General features: G+C 27.4%; 1 non-coding gene across 1 annotated transcript; it reads right to left on the reverse strand.

The window, feature by feature from the left end:
* Positions 1-7,442: 7,442 nt before the first annotated feature.
* Positions 7,443-7,660, reverse strand: LOC149032108 (small nucleolar RNA U3). The gene has a single exon (XR_016177060.1). It is a non-coding gene; the product is annotated as a small nucleolar RNA U3 (small nucleolar RNA).
* Between the last annotated feature and the right edge of the window lie 243 nt (positions 7,661-7,903).

The following is a 7,903-nucleotide window of genomic DNA, read 5'->3' on the forward strand; positions in this document are numbered from 1 at the left end:
ATGTCAGAAGAAGCTTGTTTATTAGAAACAGAATATATTATATCTCCTTATGTTAACTCAACGTCTGAAATAATAAATTCTTACAAAAATGATACTGAAGAAAATTTTTTAGTCTGGCTAAATAAATTTGAACATGTAGCAGAAATAATAGAGATACCAGACAATTTATTGGTGACATGTTTTGAAAAAATGATAGACAAATACACACATGTGATTGTCAAAAAGGAATTCTCTATTGGCAACTATTCCAATCATTCATACGAACAGATAGTAAGCTATTACACGCGTTACTTTTCTACAGATAAAGAAGATTTATACATAGAACGTTTCCGGTATCGAAATCAATATGAAAAAGAAACGATTGAGAAATATGCTACTAATTTACAGAAATTATCTAATAAGTGCAGTTACAAAAATCGTTTAAAAGAAAATTTAGTCAAACGTTTTATTACTGGAATTCACGACGATGAAATACAAATGTACTTAACAACATTTTCTAACTTAACATTTAGAGAAGCGTTAGAAATAGCACTTAATCTTTTAAAAAATACACTACGTACTTATTTGAAACAAGCTCTTCCAATGATTCATACTTGCGAGTCAGAGACTAAGGATGATTTTTTTACATGGTTAAATAGATTTGAATATGTAGTAGATAAGATCAAAGTACCAGATAATATAATGATTAACTTTTTCAATTCCATGATAGATACTGAAGTCCATGTGCATGTCAAGAATAAGTACCATTCAGTAGACTTAACCGAACTTCCATACCAGGAACTATTAACCAAGTACCTTAATTATTTTTCTGATGAAAATGAAAAAAATTTTTACAGAAGTCGTTTTATTAACCGAACTCAATTTGAAGATGAAACTATCGATGAATACGCTAATAATTTAAATAAAATATATGAAAAATGCGCTTATAAAAGTGGGAATATTAACAAATTACAAGAACAGTTCATAAATGGAATCTTCAACGACGGAGTGAAAAAACTTTTGACAGAATATTCTAGCTTACCAATGGATGAATTGTTAACAAAAGCTTTGAAATTTGAGAAAAGTAATAAGGTTACAACTTATGTAAATAAAGCTCTTACTATGATTCCAATTTTCTATTCACAAAAGGAAGGTGCCTTTTATGAGTGGCTAAACAAATTTGAATTTGTATCAGACTTAATTAAGGTTCCGGACGAAATGATGGTTGAATTCTTCGAAAAAATGATTAACAGTAAAACTCGTGTAGAAATAAAGGAAAATTTTTCTATGGACGATTTGTTTGAATTACCATACAACACAATTGTAGAGTATTTTGTTCGTTATTATACTACCTGCGTTAAAAATCAACATTTTAAAAGATTTAAGTGTCGAAAAAGATATGATAAAGAAACTATACCCAAATATGCTAATAGATTAGAGAAAATATATGATATGAGCAACGCTAAAAAAAGGAACGAAAGAATATTATTCGAACAATTCTTATCTGGAATCAACAACGATGAAATAAAACATTTATTATCTCTATTTCATAACTTATCATACGCTGAAACAATAGCAAAGGCCGCTGAATTAGAAAAATACAAAAATATAACTCGTTATGTAAACTCGGCTCTTGAACACATCAAGATTTACAATCCCAAAACTGAATTAATATTTATAAGATGGCTAAATTATTTTGAAAGTTATGCAGATTATTTAGAGTTTCCAGACGAGTTGTTGGTTGCAATTTTTGAAAAACTTGTGGATGAAAATATACGTAAGTATGTCAAACAGACTTCACCTGTTATCAATTTCTCTAAACTTTCATACGATGAAGTAATAAACTGTTATCTTCGTTATTTTTCTCCTTACGAGGTTGATTTACATATTAATCGTTTCAAGTATCGACACCAATTTAAACATGAAACAGTAGAGATGTATGCTAATAATTTACGGAAGATATTAAGTAAGTGTAGCTACGTAAATCGCCATGATAAAAATTTAAGCCGATGTTTTATTAATGGAATTGTCGGCGATGGAATTAAATTTCATTTTCAAAAATTTCTTAATTTAACAATAGAAGAAGTGTTGGAGAAAGCCATTGCAATTTTAAAAAATGATGACCTAAATCCTTATCTAAATAAAGCTCTTTTAATGATTTATACTTGCGAGTCAGAGACTAAAGATGATTTTTTTACATGGTTCAATAGATTTGAACATGTAGTAGATAAGATCAAAGTACCAGATAATATAATGATTGACTTTTTCAATACCATGATAGATACTAAAGTCCATGTGCGTGTCAAGAATAATGACCAGTCAGTAGACTACTCCAAACTTTCATACCAGGAAATAATAACCAACTATCTTCATTATTTTTCTGATGACAATAGAAAAAATGTTTACAGAGATCTTTTTATTATCCGAGTTCAATTTGCAGATGAAACTATCGAAGAATACATTGATAATTTAAACAACATTTATTCAAAATGCTGTTATAAATCTTTTAAGGAAAAAAGATTTCTACGACCTTTCGTAAAAGGAATTATAAACGACAGAATGAGAAAATATGTAACAGAAAATTCTAACTTACCAATTGATGAATTGTTAGCAAATCTAATTACATTTGATAGAAGTCATAGAATTATTTCTTATTTTAATAAAGCTCTAAGATTAATGAATATTTTCAAGTCAGAGACTGGAGATATATTTTATAAGTGGTTAAATAAATTCGAAGAAGTAGTCGATATACTCGAGATACCAAATGATCGAATATTTGATTTTTACAAAGCAATGATAGACAAAGAAACTCATACCAGAATCAAGTCGATGTTTCCTACCATCAACTTCTCTGATCTGCCATACGAGCAGACTGTAAACATATATTTATCTTCTTTTGATCAAAACGAATCTAATTTACACTTAAAACGTTTTTATGATCGAAAACAATTTGAAAATGAGAAAGTAGCGAAATATGCTAATCATTTAAAGCAAATAAATAATAAGTGTAATCCAAAGATTGTCGACAATAAAATATTTAATCAACACTTTAAGAATGGATTACTCAATTCTCATTTGCAAAAGGTATTACAAAATTCTGTAGAAAAGCCAACCGACATCATTATAAAAGAAGCTATTCGTTTAGAAAAAAAATATGAAGTTAATATTTATCAATGTATAGCTTCTTTGACAATTGATAAATTCAATCAAAAAAGTAATGTTAAATTTTATGATTGGTTAAACTGTTTTGAATATGTAGCAGATAGTTTAGGGGTACCAGATAATAATATGGCGAGATTCTTTCATTCCATGATTCATAATAGTGTCAAAGAAATGATTAATAAGACATATCCTGATATCGAATACATGATATTACCATATGAACTAATAATAAACAAATATTTGGATTATTTTTATATTGTAGATAAAAATAATACACAAAGAGGTCGTTTTATTAATAGAATGCAATATGATGAAGAAATCATTGAAAAATATGCCAATAGATTACGAAAAATATTTGATATGTGCAATTTTAGAAGTGGCCATGAAAGAAGATTAATCCAACAATTTTTACATGGAATACGCGACGATGAACTGAAAAATTATTTGAGAGATAATCCTAGCTTATCATACAATGATACGGTGAGAAATGCAATTGAATTTGAGACAAGAAATTATATAAAAAATTATAAAAATCAATCATCAGTTCACATTTATAATACAGAAAATGAAGAGGAATTTTGCATTTGGTTAAATAAATTTGAATATGTAGCAGATTTTCTCCAAATACCAGATTTTTTCATGCTTCAATTATTCAATGAAATGGTTGATAATAATGTCCATACGATGGTCAAGGATGCTGATTCTTTTGTCAACCTTTCTCAACTTCCATACGATGAGATTGTTGACCATTATCTTCATCATTTTTATCCAACTGAAGATGATGTACGTTTAAAATGTTTCATGTGTCGAGATCAATATGAAAATGAATCGATTCATCAATATTCTCATAATTTATTAAGAATATTTAATAAGTGCTTATTTTCAAGTCGGCAAAATGAAAATATTTCCATCAAATTCGTCAGTGGACTACGTGACGAAAATTTGAAAATTTATCTACGTGAAATGTCTCACTTATCATTCGATCAAATAGTAGAAAAGGCTGGTGAAAGAGAATTCATTTTTTCGTTAAATTTTGTATAAATTAGGTATACTATACATTTATTTATGTAATATTATTCTTGGTTCTGGAAATATTGAAAGATCCAGTCTTTGTCTTACCTGTAATGGTCTGATGATTTCGATAAGAAACACAGGAAGTTGCGACTATTAATATTGAGTTATGATAAGTAAATTATGACGATGAAGACAATAAGTCGATGCCTTTTTGATTCGGTGCAATTACGAGTGTGTTACAAGTGTGCAATGAGTGTGCAATGTTAAGTTTTAAATATTTACTCTTCATATTCTATCTCTTACTTATTATTATATCTTATCTAATATCTGTAAATAAACAAAAATAAATACTTTTTATTATAATAAATCTTACAGACATGATACACATACTTTAACTTTGACAATTCACTTTAATAATTAATCCTTTACAGTCTAAGCAATCACTCTTCAATGTTTCATTCTGACAGGTCGCGCAAATTTCATCATAGATGGCCTGTTCTGTTAGAAAAATTCAAATGGAATATTAGTATCGCGTTATTCGCGATTGAAAATAAACAAATAAATACATCCGATTTGTTTACTTGCTTATACACAATTCATGACATCGTTAGGAAGATCATGTTGGTTTTGTTATTTCCCACGTTTAAACTGAAAATATACAATGAGCTGTTTATTTAGCTTATTATCAGATAATATGGTTTAAATAGTGAGTCGTTAAGCATATCTTAAACTGTTGAGTTATCAATTGAAGTTTTTAACGTTTATTCTCGTTAACTGTATAATTTGATCAAATACAAATTTCCGATATATTACAACGTATCAAGATCTTTTATTATTATATATATATACAGTTAAAAAAATAATTCTAAAATAGTTTTTCTAAAATAGTAAGTCTTGTCGATTTACTTTAATTAAAAGTGTTTGAAGACTTGTGATTAAAAGTGAAATGAAAATTGGAAAAGTACATTTTCAAAAGATCATTTTGTTTTAATGAGCAATAAATAATGCAAAGTATTATTTTGTTTGAAAACAATGAACAACAACGATCCTTCAAACGACGAAATGAAAGATCTATCTTATTATAAGGATCAAGCTCTGTCGATGATAGATATTTACAATTCAGATAAAAAAAATAAAAAATTTCTTTTTAATAAATCATTTTTTCAGTGGTTAAATAAATTCGAGTTTATAACAGAATTGATCAAAGTTCCAGCTGATAGGATGGGTAAATTATTGAAAATAATGTTGCATGATGATTTCAAAAATGAAATTACAACGAAGTACTCATTTTTTATCAGTTTCAGAGCAAACTGTACATACGAAGAGACATTAAATGATTTTGCTAGTTGTTATAAAATGTCAAATAAATTTGAATTTCACAGAAAATGTTTTTATAATCGTAATCAATATGAAAATGAGTCAATAGATAAATATGCTAATAATTTGGAGAAAAAATTAAGTAGATGTGGCTACGTAACAGATCATTATAAAAGATTATCGAAACAATTTTATAATGGAATTCGGGACGATGATATAAGAACTATTTTCAGTAGAACTAATTTCAGATCGTTTGATGAAATACGAGAAAAGGCTATTGAATATGTAAAAACAAGTGTAATAACGTATTATCTAAATCAGGCTTTACCAATGATTAAACCATACGATGAAAAACAGAAAATTATGTTTCATATTTGGTTAAATGAATTGGAGCACGTAGCAAATTATATCAAAGTACCTGATAATAAGATGATCGAATTTTTCAATAAAATGGTAGATAACAAAATCCATACGAAAATAAAAGAGATTCACACTTCTGACAATTTCTCTAAAATTTCATATCCATTATTAATAAACCATTATCTTCAATATTTTTCATCCTTGTATGGTTATGATTTACAAAAGTTACGTTTTTTCTGTCGTAAACAATATGAACAAGAAAGTATAGAAAGATATGCTGAAAATTTACAAAAAATATACGATCAGTATACAGATAAAACTAATTTGCCAGAAGAATTGTGTGAACAATTTATCAATGGTATTCTTGACGATGATATCAAAATTAATTTAAGGAAAAATCCTGGCTTAACAACATTCGATCAAACGGTACAAATGGCTATTGAGTTAAAAAAGGAAAAAATTAATGCACAAAGAGAACAATCAAATTTAAATGGACTCTAGTGGAATTATCAAAATTAAATAAATAATAGAGAACAAACCAAATTACAATCGACTTAAATTTAAGCAATTGATTATTTTTAAAGATAAGCAATTAATCAATTAATATGACATTAGAAAAAAGAATCTTCTACTGGCAAGAAGTATGCAAAATTTAAATAATTATTGCATGAACAATGTCAGAACCAACGAGCTTCTGTTAAAACAATGGATTAGTCAGTGTAAATGAATAAGAAATAAATAAGAAAGCTGTCTTTCTATCTTTAAATAGTAAACTTACACGATATACAAAAAAGAAAAATACAATTTTATTATATAATTTGATTTGACATCGTTAACGATATATTTGTATACTCAAGACTTAAACATTTATATTTTACATTAAATGTTTTTCTAACGAAATGACGAAAACGACAATTAGTAATTTTTATGTGAAATATTTTTTATTATTTATTTGTATTTTGTCTTAAAAAAAAAACAATCCTTTTGAACATTTCCGTTAAAACATTTATTTATTTTCTTTACAATTTTTTTTTTAAATATCTTATTTATTGGAATTATCTGCAATAAACAAAATAATATAATCAAAGATAACATAAAATAAATCGCAATACCATTTTTTTCTTTTTTTCAAAAAATGTATCAAACACACTTACGTTTAAAGTGTTTTTTAACACATTGTACCGTTTAATGCAAGATTTGTTCTTATATTTTATTCATTGATGTTCTACTAATAAAAATTTGAAAGTATTTTGAATGGGGGTTATTTTTTTATTTCAAAGTATCATCATCTATCTATCAATTATATTTAAAACACATTAACTGAGATTTTTCATTCAATTTTCGCAAATTGTACAAAATTCAAACGCTCTGGTCAACCCGGCTTACAAACCGATTTTTTTTTAGGTGCGATCTTTTTTTATGCAATTTTTTTTATTCTGAGAAGTTCCTGTTTTTTTTATCCTGAAAAGTTTAGCCTGAGAAGTTTCGAGAAACTCCTCGCCCCTTTGCAAATTATGAAAATTCCTTACAATAATTTCTTAAGTCCCTAAAAGACACATACTGTATTAATTGTATTGAAATGATTTCTATTTTTGGTTGATTGTTCATTGACTACTCAGAAAGCTCCGCTTTCCATGGCTCCCTTTACAAAGTAAAAGGAGTGAACGATCATCGGTGATCAAAATCTTGAAATTTCAATCAAGATCTTGAATCGTCCTCACGCTCAGGAAAGGGAACTACAACTCGTCATCGTAGTTGCAACGTCTCAGCTTTACGCTAAACAGTTGTGAAGATATACTACAGAAATGATCCTGTGAAGTATGATCTTAACTCTACCGTGATTTTTTAAGCCTTATATACAGTTCGAAGTATAGTATTACTTACGAGAAACGGTAAATGGTATCTGCCATCTAGTGTCTAATACAAAGAACTAACTGATTTTCTTACCCATTCCAGACAACTTGAACAGAGTGTGTACACATAATAATGAACTATTATTTTTGTTCATAAATCGCTTGTCAAATTATTCACAAGTATATTTCTAAAATTTCAAATCAAAATTTGTAAGGTT

The sequence above is a fragment of the Polistes dominula genome, unplaced genomic scaffold (genome assembly GCF_049000335.1).
Source record: "Polistes dominula isolate Pdom_NZ unplaced genomic scaffold, Pdom_raw_medaka contig_75, whole genome shotgun sequence".
Lineage (NCBI taxonomy): Eukaryota > Metazoa > Arthropoda > Insecta > Hymenoptera > Vespidae > Polistes > Polistes dominula.